Below are 15,751 nucleotides of genomic sequence, written 5' to 3' on the forward strand. Positions count from 1 at the left end.
CAAAATAAATAATCTTTGCCTTCTACTCCAAAGCCTTTTGTTTTCTCATTCACGACATAGCGATTAAATCAGTTGAACTTAATACGTCTTTACATAAAAGCACATTTTAAGGGTTTGTTTTAAGCAGGAGATTATCATCATTACTATTTCCTTTCACCACCCATTTCTGGGGATACTTAAATCAGCTCTATGGGAGGGACCAGCAGATGTCACTGTAGTTCTGTTCATTCATCTTTTCTCTTGATGGGATTCTTGTTCTATCCTTTTGGGCTCAGCCGATCGCATTTCTTATTTAATCAAAGCATAATGCATCATAACATTTGTAATTCATGTTGTTGTTATTCTTTCATTGTGCGCAGAATTGGATACATATCTTCGCAAACAGAGACGCAAGCTAAAAAGTAGCCCAGACACCCCCAGTGAGGTGTGGAAGTCAAAGGCCCTGCTGGAGAGGTGTGATAAGACAGAGGGACAAAAGAGCAGTGAAGGGCATCTGCACACTGACTCTTCGTTCTGATGGACAATCTCAGAATTAAAGACAGACACATTCCCTCCATTCCTATGGAGGGCTTTGAGGGAGTGTCAGCTAGGGGACAGTGCTAGGTGTGAGGGCAGCCCCCTGGCAGGATGGTGAGAGACTCCTCAGTAGAGGAGGACGGGAGTTAGGCTGTGGTGAGTCTTGAGGGATGAAGCCTCTGGAGTACAGCATTCTCTGCATTAAAATAATCACTGCATTCCTGGATGAAAAGAAAGACTCACATGAGTCTTAACTTCAGGGTTTTGGATCAGCAGAAGGTATGATATAGTTTCTGGGAAGTTTAGAGTTTGAGGGAGAGGGGTTGCCCATAAAATAAAGGGGTGTAGGACAATCTGCCTGCCCGTGCCTTCCACACTGACAGAAGGAAAGTCAATGTCAAATTGAAAAATCCAAAAGAGCTTCTTTTTAGAGATAAGCACAGGAATCGTTTGAACAATAGAAAATTTAGTGGTACTTATTTGTGGTAACTTAAGCAAAGAACATGGATGAACAATTATTTGTCATTTGATCATAGAGCCTGGTCTTATGTGAAGATCACCCAGGAATAAGTAAATGAAGCCCTGCAGCTTGTAAACAAAGCCATGCTGATTAATGGAATGACCTGTCTTTAACAGAAGTTATTCTATCGCCCTTATGGCCCAAATCATTCAGCACCCCGTGAGAGAAAGATGGAATTTTATGGACTAACATCCGTTCTAGATGGACACATTTGATGGAAAGGCCATGTCTGGGAGGAAGTCTTCATGCTCAGCCCTACCACCAATCAGCACTCCCCACGCATACACACAGCTGCTCTAACAGGTCTTAGTTCTCCTCTACAATTTGCTATTTTGACTTGATTTTTATCCAAAAGTTCAAGCCGAAGTCATTGTTAGAATATCAGATTCTCAAGTAAGCATTTTTATTTCCCTTTCTCTCCTTTTCCTCTTTCTTTGTAGCAACCAGTCTTCAAAATGGTTCCCAATGATCCGTTATTCATACCTTTGTGTAGTCCCCTCTTACACTATCAGGGTTGGTCTGTGTGGCCAATAGAATATGGTGGAAATGAAGGTGTGTGATTTCTGACGATAGATGACAAAAGACATTGTGGCTTCCACCTTTCTTCTTCATGTCTCACTTGGTCTGGGGAAAGTCAGCCACCATGTTTATGACACCCAAGGAACCTGTGAGAGGCCAATCTAGAGAGAACTGAGGCCTTTTGCCAGCAACCATCACCAGCTTGCCAACTGTGTGAGGGAGCCACCTTGGGAGCAACTCCTCCAGGCCTAGTCAAGGCTTCAGAAGACACCCTGAGTCTTCTGAGTCCCAGCCCACACCCTGAGTGCAATTCCATGGGAGACCCTGAGCTAAACCTTACATCTAGCTGAGTTTCTCTCAAGCTTCTGACCCACTGAAATTGTGAGAGATTATAAGTATTTTTCATTTTAGAGAACCAGGACTAGGGTGAGGTGAGTCACATGCATAGAATACAAACCATTGTAAGTACATCATCACTAGTCACACACTGGTCCTGGACTCATCATTTTAAGTCACTTAATCTTGAAGAGACTTGTTACTAAGTTCTATATAAGTGATACATTCTTCTTTTTTTCTCTCTCTCTTTCTCCCTTTTGCTCCTTTGTGAAGTTGCATTCAGAGAAGTTCATTCTGACCTCCTAGACGTTTGTCACTAATTTCTCCTTAGGCTTCCTGTTCCCAGAAACTGTGCTGTAACTAACCTCTTAAAGATACTTCTTTTTGATTTACAGTCCAATATTGCAGCCCTTGATGCCATTCAATTAATTTAGAAAACAAAAGAGCCACAACCATCAGGCATACACTGTGTTTCTAGTATTGATACATGATAATGGCATCTTTATCAGATGCTATCATATCAAGATGATAGTAAAGCCTCTCTCTTACCACAGGTTGTAATAATAGAGAACATTTTTCATGATGTGAAACAATGGGTTTGTGGTTTAGAACACAGCCTGGAGTTATGGGGGTGGGGTGGGGGGATGAAGTAATAGTTAAGGTTAATGTCGGTCAATAAGAACCAGAGGCTTTTCAGTAAAGACACAGTGACCAAAAACAAAGACTTTAGTGAGAGGTTGAAGGACAAATGTCTACTTCAAAATTGTACAGCAGCTAATCTGGAGCACTTGCTCACACTTCCTGAACAGAGATTGATAGATGCGGTTGTGTGACTTTAAACTTTCCTGACCATTTCCAAAATGCATCAATGCACTCAGCAATGCCAGCAATAACAACACACCTCCTCAACCCCAGTTTTTCTAATAGAAGGTTCATGGAAATATAGAATTTTTAAATGAAATGCAAGCCATTTATTTCATTCTTTTGTTTTTTAGCAAGTTTGAATTTCTCTGCATTTTTTCTTGTTAACATTATACTTTCACAAACCAAATATAGTTCAGGAGTCTTTTTAGATCCAATTTACACCACTAAGGTATTATGGGATATAGTTAAAATCTTATTTATACCAATGATCACTTAGAGGGATGCCTGGGTGGCTCAACGGTTGAGCGTCTGCCTTTGGCTCAGGTTGTGATCCCAGAGTCTGGGATCAAGTCCCACATCGGGCTTCTCAGAGGGAGCCTGCTTCTCCCTCTGCCTATGTCTCTGCCTCTATGTGTCTTTCATGAATAAATAAATAAAATCTTTAAAAAAATGATCACTTAGACCACGTAGAGTATAAAAATATTTTTAAATTAAATTCTTCTCAGATGTGTTAAGAGTTGATAAAAATAAAATTAAGAGGACCAGGATGTCCTTTTTCCACTTCAACAACTTAGTACTACTAGTGTATTATCAACTCTTAAGACAAAGGGAACTCTTAGCATATAATAAACTTGATAATAACAATAATAACAACACCAACAAGAAAGTAGAGGAAGAAGAACAGAAGGAGGAAAAGCGGGGAGGGGTGAAGAGGAAGAGGAGGAAGAAGAAGGAGGAAGAGAAGAGGAAGAAGAAGAAGAGGAAGAAGAAGGAGGAAAAGAGGGAGAGAGAGAGAAGTAGGAAAAGAAGGAGAAGAAGAAAAGAAAGCGGAGGAGGAAGAGAACAACCAACTAACATCTATTCAGTATGAACCATCCAGACATTGTTCTAAGTGTTCTTTACATGTTTTAACTTGTTTAATTCTCACAAAAATTCTAGTGATGCCCACAATACAGGAGAGACTGAGATATATATGAATTGAGTAATCAGAGATCACATGGCCAGTAAGTGGCATTCTCAGAAAGGTTACCAATTCTTGAGGTTACCAATAAAGCATTGTTAGTCTCCATAGATGTTTTGTTAATGTCCCTTGACTCTATTGTTGAGGTCCTTGAGCAGAGTCACTTCTAGAAGTGATGCCTTACTCAGCACAACTCAAGGACCTATAGCAGCTATAGCCATAAAGACCAGAGTGGGGAGATACAGAGGGGCCTCCATTCATTATGGGCAAAAGAAAGAGAACCCACTACCAGTATGTTGACAATAGCATCAATAGTGTGTTGACAATAGTACCATGAGATGGCTTAGAGAGTTTGATAATCAGCATCCACAAAAACACCGATCTATTATCAGAGGTACTTTTGATGGAGGAAGGAGCACAGTCAATGTTCTTTACACTCATAGCTACAGCCACGCATCAGGGAGTCCTTGTGGGTGACAAAGAGCTTGGGGAAGAAGTTATTATTTGAGCCTTTCTATGTCCTCGGATGACTACTTCAGTGTCAGTACTTCCACAAATAGAGTATAAGCTCTTTGAAGGGAGGGGATATCTGATCTTTGACACCAAACACAGTGTCTAGCAGCTAACAACTATTCAAATATATTGACCTAATATTTGAATAGGAAGAATTATTATATATTCACAGCCAATGAATTGCAATGGATATAGATACAAGAAATAATATAGGCTTCTGGCCCCTAGACTTTGGTGCCAGAAACCCCTGACTTCAAGTCCAGGCTTTGCCATTTCCTGGCAATACAATTAGAGAAATTATTTAATCATTCTAAACCTTGCCTTTGTTATTCTTACAAAAAAGAGAAATTGCAGTATGTATTTCATGGAGATATGTTGAAGATAACAATTTTGAAGTAAGAATTGAGAACGTGGGGATGGACTGCTTGGGCTTGAATTCTTGGTTGGTCTCTCTCTCTTTTTAAAGAGTTTATTTATTCATGAGAGACACAGAGAGAGAGGCAGAGACATAGGCAGAGGGAGTAGCAGGCTCCCTTTGGAGAGCCTGATATGGGACTCGATCCCAGGACCACGGGATCATGACCTGAGCCAAAGGCAGACACTCAGCCACTGAGTCACCCAGGCACCCCACTGGTTGGTCTTTTAATTAGATATATAACCCTAGGCAAATTTGTTAACCTGGCTGTGTCTCAGCTTTCTCCTTGGTACAATGTGATAATACTAGTACTTACCTCACGGTGTTTTTATGAGGAGCAAGGTATCAATACATATGAAATGCTTCCAACAATGCCTGGTAAATAGCAAATTCTCTAATATTCACTATTATAGTTGAGTCACAGAACACTTGTTTCAAAGCTTATGGTGCAGTGGCTGGGACACTGAAAATGCTCAATAAATGGTTGTTATTGTGTATTTTACTGATAATAGAAAATATTAGCTAGAAAGAGGGGGTGTCTGATGTGAAATGTGAGTGAATTATTGTACATTGTTACATTGTTACAACTTTACTAAATACTATTGTCTATTTCCTATGAGTGACACTCTAAATTAAACTGTTTGCTCATTAAGTGGCTGTTTCTTGGGATTTTTGAGTCTGTTTTAACATCCAGTAGCTCTTCTGGCTAACGTCACATGTTGATTTGTTAGTGGTGATCATTTAGTGATGATCAGTGTTGAACCTTAGCCATGGCACAAATATCCTCTGTGTTTTATGGGCTATATATTAGGGACTTTAGCAATACTTATCTGGGGGACTCTTCCTTAAAGGCACACATTCTGATTTTATTGTGCCCATTTTTCTCAAATGCAATTTTTTCCTATAGAGCCAAGGCTGGCAGAGGTATTACAGAATCAGAATGGTGGGAGACCTTTAGACCTCACCAAAGAGCCTGTGGGGCCAGAACTTTGTCTCTCCTTCTGTCTTTCACCAGCAAGAGCCATTTACCAGGTCCTTGTTCTCAAAGGACTAACAGGGCCAAGGCTTGCTCTCAAATGCAGCCTCTCCTTTCCACTCTCACTCTCTGTCGGAACGACTCACCCCCGGTTGCTTGTCAGGTGCAAGCTTTTGGCAACCTGGAGACAAACTCACTGGAAGCTCATGTTCTCAACCATGGCATAGCCATCGACAGGAAGGGCTGGCATGTATCACTTCTCCGCGGCCAACCAGGTGATTGCCTCCCCAAAGGTGGGAGCAGGTGCTTCTCCTATGTCTCCACTGTGCCTCTTTTTCACCAGTCAGGCTGTTTGGTGGGTTGCCCTTTGGTACAATCCACTCAGACAGTGCCTGGCAGACGTTTGATGCCACTCTGGGGCACCTATGAGAGCTGGTCTTGGCATAGTGGAACAGATCACCAATCACGCTGGTCTCTTGGCCTGCACAGATCTTTCCCTCAAGCTAGCCCATATTGATAGGAAGTCCATCAGTAGAGAATTTTAAAAATACGTTACAGAGTTATGCTCAGAGATGCAATTTCCTTTGGGAGGGGAAATATTTTAAAAGTCATTGCCAGTCGTGGTAAACTACATGTGAATTAACTTATCAGGGTTATGAGTGTCGCCCTGGACCAGGCTGCCAGGATTTGGCCCTTCCCACTGTGTATCCACTGAGGAAATGTCAGAGGGGTCACAAATTCCAGAAAGCCCAGTGGCCTCACGTTGAGGTGTCATCATTCTGCAGATGCTCAGACAGCAAATTTCCTCTGAGACCACAGGCAGGGCCCTGACTCGTCTTCAACTGGCTTCTTCAGTGAGGAGCATTGTGGAAGAGGGGATACACATCGGCCTTGGGCCAAGTTGGGGTCAGAAGAGAGGTTTTACTTGATGAGCTCACCCTCCAGAAAATGGGAACAGGAAGGGTGCGGGATCCATATCCTGGAAGAGTCTTGTAAAGTTCTGAGACTTTTACGATGTCCTCACATGGTCATGCTTTGCTGACCCAGACCTTCTATTGAGTGATTTGTAAAAAGCTTTTAAATGAAAGGGGCCTTGTGCTTGTGTTCAGGTTGGCAAGCAAGAGGGCTCCTGTGAAGACTTACCCTCCCCTGCCACCTGGCTATGCGGTGTGTGGCTCTCAAGGGCACAGTGTGGTGGCAGCAGTAGAGCAAAGCAGAGGGCTTGTAGAGAGGGGTAGAGGCATTCCACAGGAAGAAAGGTGAGTAGAGAGCAGTCCCCACCTACAGGGAATCTGGCACCCCTCCTGTCTCTTGCTCCTTCCCTTTCCTCTCTCAGAGCTGCCTTTATCCCAAGGACCAAGCTATCTTAGCTGTCCGAGAGGCAACTTCACTCTTCTCTTCAGGGAAATTCACTTGACATAGAGAAATACATACACAGACATCTACACACACACATATATTTATTTACTAAATATACATGTCACTGGGATGCCTGGGTGGCTCAGCAGTTGAGTGTGTGCCTTTGGCTAGGTCCTGATCCTAGGGTCCTGCATCAGGTTCCCCTGCAGGGACCCTGTTTCTCCCTCTGCCTATGTCTCTGTGTCTCTCATGAATAAATGAATAAAATCTTTAAATAAACAAACAAACAAATAAAACTACATGTCACTGACAGCCGTTTTCTTTCCCAAGGATAATTGCAGTTTCAAAGATTACAAGGTGAGAAGCAAGGCTACACTCGGACTAGCGCTGGCTGCACACATTGCAGGCATCAGTTAAAGGTCTCAGAGAAACTATTTTATCTGCACAGGGATTACAAAGGAAGAAGGGGAAAGATAGGTTGATTTGGTGAATCTACTCTCTAGGTGGTCAAGACTCAGGCCAATACAAAGCTGTTGTGTTGAGTTTATCCTCAATGCCAATTGATGTATGTTGTTACAGTGACCTTCCTAGGACCCTTCAAACAGTACCTCAGAGGCTTCTTCTTTCTCTTTTATCTGTAAGGCCAGCCTTGTGTGAAGCCAGGCTGACCATGAAAAACTAAACATCCTTGTCAGATAGTAAATTCCACTAAAGTAGGATCTAGGCCCATCCTTCAGCATAAATTTTGAATGTTTAGTTCAGAACTCTGTACCTCACGGTCACTTAATAAATATTTGCTGACTTGTTGACACAATGCTCAGAAAAGAGGTGTCCGTGAAAATAAGCACGCACAGCATTTATCTGCGAGACCTTGGGCCAATTCTCTAGGCTTTTTGGATAACTGTTTCCTCATCTGTAAAAAATACAGTGCTAACATTTATTGGGTGCTAACCCTGTACCAGGCATTGAGCTAAGCACTTAACAGTCATGATCTCATCAAGTCCTTGAAACATATCTACAGAGTACGAGCTATGCTCATGTTACAGATGGGAAGATTGGCGAAAAGAAGCCTCAGGCCTCTGAGCGGTTAAGTGTCAGGTTGACAACCTGAACACAGTAGTCTGGTTCCGGAGACCACAGTTTACTCACTACCCGTGATGGAAATAACGAAGATGCCTGTCACTAATTCATTTGGTACTTACCCACCGTGTCTCAGGGGAGCATCTTCTGCTGTCGGCCCGTGGAGCTGTGGTGTGAATTCGGTGGAAGAAGAGGAACAGGGGCTCTTATTAGGAATGCTTTTGGCTGCAAATAACAGCACGTCCCACTAGCAGTGCCCTGCAGGCCGTTGGCTTTCCATGAGTGGTGATTCTGCTGTGCAATCCTTGTGCATGAACCATCCGTAGAATCTTTAGCTGGAGGGCTGTGCTTCCTCAGCTTCCATGTGAGTTCTGATTCTTCACCAGATCCACACAGGCCACCCACACGAGGCCTTTGTCTGCTTCCCACCTCCCCGTGCAAAATGCTTCCTCTCAGGTGGAGAATACAGATGCCCTCTGATTGCAGAATTGGAGCAGTTCTGGCTCTTCTTATAATAAAACTTCATTTCCTGTAATGCCTGCAGCCCATTTCTATGAAACCGGGCCATGAGTAACTAACTGGAAGAGCAATGACTTGAGATTTAAAAAATTACTTTTTGTGGAACCCCCTGATAGTTCCCTTCATTATTTAAAATTAGCTTTTTTTTTTTTTTCAGATGAGCAATTGAAATGAAGAGTATGGCAATTAAATGTTTGGCTACCACCACTTATGAGGGTCTATGTTTTTCATTACTATATTTTTTTCTGTTAGGGGATACCCTGAAATGAGGTTAAAATGTTTTGGATACCCACACTTTTTTGCTACATTTCTGTTGCCAATGACAATGCCCTCACTGAGGCCCCCATCACCTGGCGGACATTGCCATAGTGTCCCAACTTGTCCCTCCATCTCTGATCCCTCTAATCTATTCTGTTCCCAGTCACCAAAATAATCTTTTTGAAATACTGCTTTCATATGTCATTGCTCTGCTCATGAAACAGTGTGGCTCCTGTCTATCCCATGAATAAACTCTGGTATGTCCAGCCAGGCACTCCAATCCTCCACCGTCAGGCCCCTGGTCTCTCTCCTTCTTCCTTCATTCCCCAGTGAGAATTCATGTCTTCCCTGAGGCAGTTCTTTGCATGATCTACCTCCACTCTATTCTTCACTTGGAGTTCTCCACTTTCCCTCTCTAGGTCCTTCTATTCAACCTATTGCCAAGGGCTCTCTTCATGTAGTCTCCTCTTCCCAGACTTGCCTTCCTCCTCCCTACTAGTGGATATTCTGTTGTCCTTATTACCCTGAGACATTTTCACAACTTGTGAGGATTGAGCAAATGCTAGATGAGTTTATTACTTATGGCTCCAAGACTTGGCTCTACCATTCTCCCTATTTATTGTCCTCAGTAGATCGATGATGCTTGTTACGGTATAATGAACAACTTCAGGGATCGGTTTGAGTCAGATATATTTATGGGAGACTTTGTTAGTTGCCCTTCCAATGTCTCCCTTCTTCCTTACCAGTGAGATCCCTATTTTGTTCAGCATAATAATGTGCCCGGTTGTAGTGGTTTAATCTTAAATATAAGCAAATCAGGACACTCACTGCTCAGCTTCCATTACAGCCAAGAGTGATTATGTGATACTGGACTGCCAAGTATGCTAGACATCTTTGAGAAGTGTTTTGTTTCCTCATAAAAAGCACAGTGTTTCAAGAGAAAATTCAGTAATATAGAACCTTTCACTTCTTCTTGCTTTACATATCCTTAGGATGTACGAGACCCATATTGAACATTTTGCAATAGTAAGCAGTTGGACAAGAAGAACCTGGGTGGTTGGGGTCTTCGTTGAATTGGTGTGTCAATATGCAACTCCCAGCCTCCTGTATGTGAGATAGTCAAATCCCTTTAATACGTAAGCCACTGTTAGTTGGGTGTTCTATTACTTGCAGCTGACCTCATTCCTAACTTGTTCAACTTATATTTGTATTTCCAGAGCCCTAAACAATGCATGAATTTAACCAAATTTTTTGAACCAGTACAGGAGCTGATCTTGTCATATTTCATAAAAAAGGAGATCTTCAGGAAATTAGCATTGTGTGCATGCACGTCTAGGTAGATTGCATTTATAAGAGAAATGAACTCTTTCAATGACAAACTTTAAAATGTTAATTCATAGCCATAACAATCAATTCAATAATAGGACATTTGAGGAAGGAAAAACAAAGGAAACAGTAGAAAGTGCACTAATCTTACTAGCAGGAAAAAAAAAAGTGTGCTTTGGCTCACTTTTTAAAATAACCAAGTTTTTAGCTGTGAATAAGGTCCCACTAATACTTATCTCCACTCTTTCATTTTATGTTTCCTTGTGAAAGCTTCCTTCAAAGCAATATTCCTGGCCTTCTTTCCTCTCTTACTCATTTCTTCCCACGAAAATAGTGAACTACTGTATAAGAAAATTTGGGAGAGACTTCTGGGCATACTCCAGCTAGCCTCTCCCTGGCTTTCCAGGCTCTGGTGGAGCAGCTTGACCTCTGGATGTAAATACCTCTGCTAATCCATGCAGTAAGTTTCACGGGTCTTGATCTGGCCCCACATAGGTGATGCCAGCAGTTTGAACGGACAAGTTCAAATCCAAGGGGATATATTAGGAAACTTGATTGTGGCTATTACTCGAACATAGCTCTCCAATGCAGATTTATTAGTAATTAAGTTGATATTTTGATCTCCATCAGCCTCTTCCTTGGGTCTACTGCTCAACTGGTTTCAAATACAGGAAGGGAAGAGTTTGTTGCTAATTGGTGACCTGGAATGCTGACTTAGAGCCATGGGGGTCTGGAATTCTTCTGGGATGCTTCTTATTTGAGTCTCGGAAAACTCAATCTTCTCATTTTTGAAATCATAATAACAATACTATTTCTGATTAGTTATTTATTAATTTATTCAGCGACTAATGAATATAATATCTGCTATATTCATTTGCTGAATATACAGTGGTCAGCAAAAATAGACATGACTCTTTAATAAAAAAATCAAATATAAAATTAGATTATTCTGAGTGCTACCAAAGAGAGGGTCAGAAGGTCACCTTCCATGAAAACTGATAATAAGGGGATTTGATTTAATTGGGGAGATCAACAAAGGCTTTTTTGAGGAAGCAATTCTTAAACAGAGGAACAAATTGGTATTAACTAGTTGAAGGGAGACAGAAAGGATATTTTAGGTACGTGCAAAGGCCCTGTGACAGGGAGGAGCATAGCAAGTACAAGGCAATTAAAAGAGTCCAGAACAGATGGAGGAGAAGGAAATAACGTGATATTTTAGATGAAGTTAGAGAGCCAGGCAGGGGCTAAATCATGTAGAACCTGGAAAGCCACATGAAGTAAGGAGTTTGATCTTTATCTTTTTTTTTTTTTTTTGAGATTTATTTATTTTTTCATGAGAGACAGAGAGAGGGAGGCAGAGACATAGGCAGAGGGAGAAGCAGGCTCCCTGCAGCGAGCCTGATGCAGGACTTGATCCCAGCACCCCAGGATCACTTCCCGAGCCAAAGGCAGATGCTCAACTTCTGAGCCACCCAGGCGCCCCAAGTTTGGTCTTTATCTTAAGAATGATGTTTTAACTCTCCAGGCCGTTGAGACTCCCAAAATTCCTGTCCTGCTTCTTGGTCTCTCAGCCGGACTCAGAACTTGAGGTACAACAGAATCAATGAGCGAGTTTGTTACAGAAGATTTCTGAGTCTCTCCCAATTATTTGTAGTTCTAACAAGAGAACTACAAGACCTACTGCTTCCTCAGTGCCCACACTTTGAGAACCACCGTTCTAGGAGAAAGGCAGCTTTAAATGGGCTTCCTTCCTCTCTGGGATGTCGGCAGCATGATTTCTCACTGCCTTGGTAACTTCCCAATGTCCTTAAACTAATGTTTCTTTTCATGTGTTGTGTATGGTCAGAGAGAGGGCTGTTCTGAACCACCTACTCTGCTGTTGCCAGAAGAAAATCTTCCAAACTAACAACGACGGCTAATACTTACAGAGAAAGTATTGTGTGTCACACTGTGGCTGGCATGGCTGTTGATTGTACAACTCTAGGGGGCATGATTCACACCGTGTTTTAGATGACTGGCGGCACAATATTGGTTGAGTTGTGCAGTGCAGCAGCCCGGTGTAGCTGAGTGCTGTGCCCTAAACTTCATATGTATTATTATTTCATTTATACCACAAACTTTCCATTATCCTCAGTTGCAGATGAACAAATTGACACCTTGAATGAATCCCTTTCATTCTGTGGCTTGTCAACTGCTAAGACTATTTCTTGACATGTGGGAAACAAAGTTTGCACGAAGCCTTTGAACTTCCCACTATACCGATCTGTAAAATGGGCACAATACTATTGCTTCTTCACCTCAGAGCTGAGTGAATTAATGAAGCAGCGGACTGAAACTGCTGAGAGTTTTGGGGAGAAGAGAATTAACTTTCATGATCTCTACTCTGTTCAAGAAAGAGATTTTGTGACGAGGGTATAAACACTTCCAGTTGTTAAGCAAGCAAATGAAGACAAGCACCGAAGCAGAGCGAAGGCCAAGGCAGGTGTTTCAAATAGCACTGCAGAGCGATGGTAAGAGGCAGTCACTTTTCAAATGGCACCCTGCTTTAAAAAGCAACAGTTTCACCCACTGAGGCGTGTAAGAGCAAGTTTCTCCGCCTCCAGTTCTCCTCCTTCCCTTAAGGACAGCAGGTGTTCAATCCATTCCTTCTTTGGTTTCTTCTCCTTCCTCGGTGACTAACTACAAAGTGCTAATTTAAAAAGAAAGGACTTAGAGAGCGCCTAGATCCTCCAAGCATTGTTATTGCTTTGTTATTACAGACCCTTTACTTAGAGGTCACAGGTTCAAATCTAGGCTGAGTCAGTAGTGACTGCACATCTAATGGCTGGCCATCTGTGGGCTGTTTCACCATTCATGTGAGATAAATGGATGACCTCAGCTTGCCCACCAGGATATATCAGAACGGGCCAGCCACTGGTTGGCACTTGGCACAGAGGCCATGACCTCAATTGGTAGCTTTAGCCCTCTGAGATTGCTTCCTAGAGAATGTGTACATGGGGCAAGGGAGAAAGGACATAAGTTGCTTGGGAGAGAGCAAGAGCCATGGTCTTATCTTTCTACCTTCTTGATTACAAAGGAGATACATCTTTTCAGACCTAGGGAAGGGATTGACTTCCTGGTTTGTCAGGACTTTATCCAGCAGAGGAGAGCAGAGGAGAGCACGGGCACTTGTCTTGCCCGTGGTAAATGATGCAGGTGATGTACAGAGGAACACAGTTCTTGCTTTCTTGACTAAAAAGAGGACTAAAAAAAGGACTAAAAAGAGGACTAAAAGAGGACTGGAGAACACTCAGAAAGGGATATGACAGGGAAGAATAGGCAGGAAGCTCTAGAAAGGTAGAGACCTCCATTTCTTCTTTGCACATGGAAACAATCATGTAAGCTTCAGAGGCCCAGAGAAGCAAGCAGTAGGATGTCCTGTTGCTTCTCTTTTGCCTGATTGTCTCCCAGCTGGATCCATGCTCCCTGTAGCAAGGCCAGATCTCCATCTCCTGCTCTCATCATCTCCCACAGGGTCAATGTCAAAGACTAGTCCATGCTCCCTGTAGCAAGGCCAGATCTCCATCTCCTGCTCTCATCATCTCCCACAGGGTCAATGTCAAAGACTAGTGTGGACACGGACACCCTCACCCTCTAGTAAGGTTATTGCCGTTTCTGGGTCCAGGCAGTCTCAGACTAGTTTTGGCTCAGAAAACCAAAAAAGGGCAGTTGAGCTGTTGTTGTTGTTTTCAATTTGAAAGTAGTCATTTATTAAATGATGAAATTACAAATAATAATCATGGTAAATATCTTAGGTCGTCCTTCTAATAATCTTATTGATCTGGTCTTCCCTGTTGCATCTCCACCTTCTGCAAAACAGGTAGTCTTTTTCTTCATTCTCCTTCATGGAGAAGATAATTCGAAGAGCCATAAGAGGTTATTTGCTTCTTTGAAACGTTTTCCAATGGTAGAGATCTCATGAATCCGATCCTTCGAACAGATGATGCCATATTTACCAAGAGATCAAGTAATCAATGTGTTGCCTGTCAGGCAATTCACTTTTTGTTGATCTATAACCACGCTTGTAGATCAATTCATTCACTGACTTCAGGTTTGTCCCCCCCCCCCCCGTGCTATATATGGTTCCACAATCCTTAGCATGTTAACTGAAGTCTTGTTGAGCTGAACAAAGGTGCCACTGAAGATTTGTTGAGGGTGAAGAAGCTACAGCACCTTTTGAACCTTTGGCCTCACACCACTGATACTCTGACCTTGATGACAAATGCTAGTGTGGGTTCTGCAGGTACATAGAAGTTACCAGCTTTTCTTGCCACCCTCGCCACACGAATCTTTATCCTGTACATCTGCCTATATTCTTTGCGGTAATGCTTTAACTTTTCACAGGTAAGCTTCCTCCTTGCCTTCTTTGGGCAAACATCTTTCTTAGACGTTTGGTCTTTCTTTAACTCTGTGAAATTCCTTTGCTTTTTCTTAAGTGTTTCTGGCACAGCAGGACCTTCTTTTTCTTCCTTTCCATACCCTCTGTGGTTCTAGGCAGAAAAGAGGGGGAGCAGTTGAGTTTTAAGCTCCACTTGTTTCCAGTTTACATTATCCCTATTACCAAAGTCTTTGCCTGAATCCAAGGGCAATTTACTAATCACCAAGTCCTTTCCTGACCTTTGTTTAAGCCCGTGGATCTTTATCACACTATCAATATAATCTAATATGGTGGGATCTACATTGCAGTGTGTCAGCGTGTAACTGTAGCTGAGGCGGTCGTAGTCAAGAACATGGACTCTTCTGTCCAGCAGTCTGGTGGTGGAAGGGAAAGACAAAGTCATGGGGCAGGAGGCAGAGTCTGCAGGGTGGTTTGTGAGAACAAGGAAGAGTTCGTGCCTATTTTTTCAGTTTGAGAGATGGTGAAAAGGGAGAATAAAAAATGCACCAGGTAGAAGGGGAAGTCATTTCTAGCCAAGTGCCAAAGGTGGGTAGAAAGGAAAAGAATCAACCTCAAAGAAATAAGAGGAATTCCTGGAAGTGGATCAGGGGGACATAAGGGTGCTATTATGGATATGCTTCAGATATGGAGAGGGAAACCCTGGCTCTTCATCAACGATGTGCTCTCTTTTCTTTGCACAGTAAACTCTTCACTGAGAGGTGACTGGGAACCTGAGGGATGTGCCAAAGATATGGGGGAAGAGGTAGGTGGCCACACGGGGATAGAAGTGGAGGGCTGCCCTCCAGGCTGGGCTCTGGTGGATTTGCATCCCTATCTGTGTATTACTATGATCTTTAAAGCCATCCATAATGGCTTGGCTTTCAGTAATGCAGTGGGGGCCGCTGCCCTAAATTACAGAAGGAGGTTTGACATGAAAATTGGAGAGAAAGCAGACCATAGAGAATTCTGCCCAATATATCGTGGAATGGGAGAAAGAAAAGACCAAATGAGATTGTCAAAAAGTTTTCAAAGAACTTTACAAAAAAACTTTTCTCTGCTTTAAGTCAAACAGCATGGAAAATAATAATATGGCGTTCAAGCTCCATGGTCTCTGTTGGGGGTGATGCTGGAAGAAAAAGAAAATGTGTTCTGTTGTTAGTCATATTTTAATT

The 15,751-nt window shown here is 42.5% G+C and overlaps 1 pseudogene; it reads right to left on the reverse strand.

Moving 5' to 3' along the window:
* Positions 1-13,952: 13,952 nt before the first annotated feature.
* LOC121487422 lies at positions 13,953-14,982 on the reverse strand (annotated as a pseudogene).
* Positions 14,983-15,751: the final 769 nt, after the last annotated feature.

Source organism: Vulpes lagopus, chromosome 1 (assembly GCF_018345385.1).
Source record: "Vulpes lagopus strain Blue_001 chromosome 1, ASM1834538v1, whole genome shotgun sequence".
NCBI classification, from domain to species: Eukaryota; Metazoa; Chordata; class Mammalia; order Carnivora; family Canidae; genus Vulpes; species Vulpes lagopus.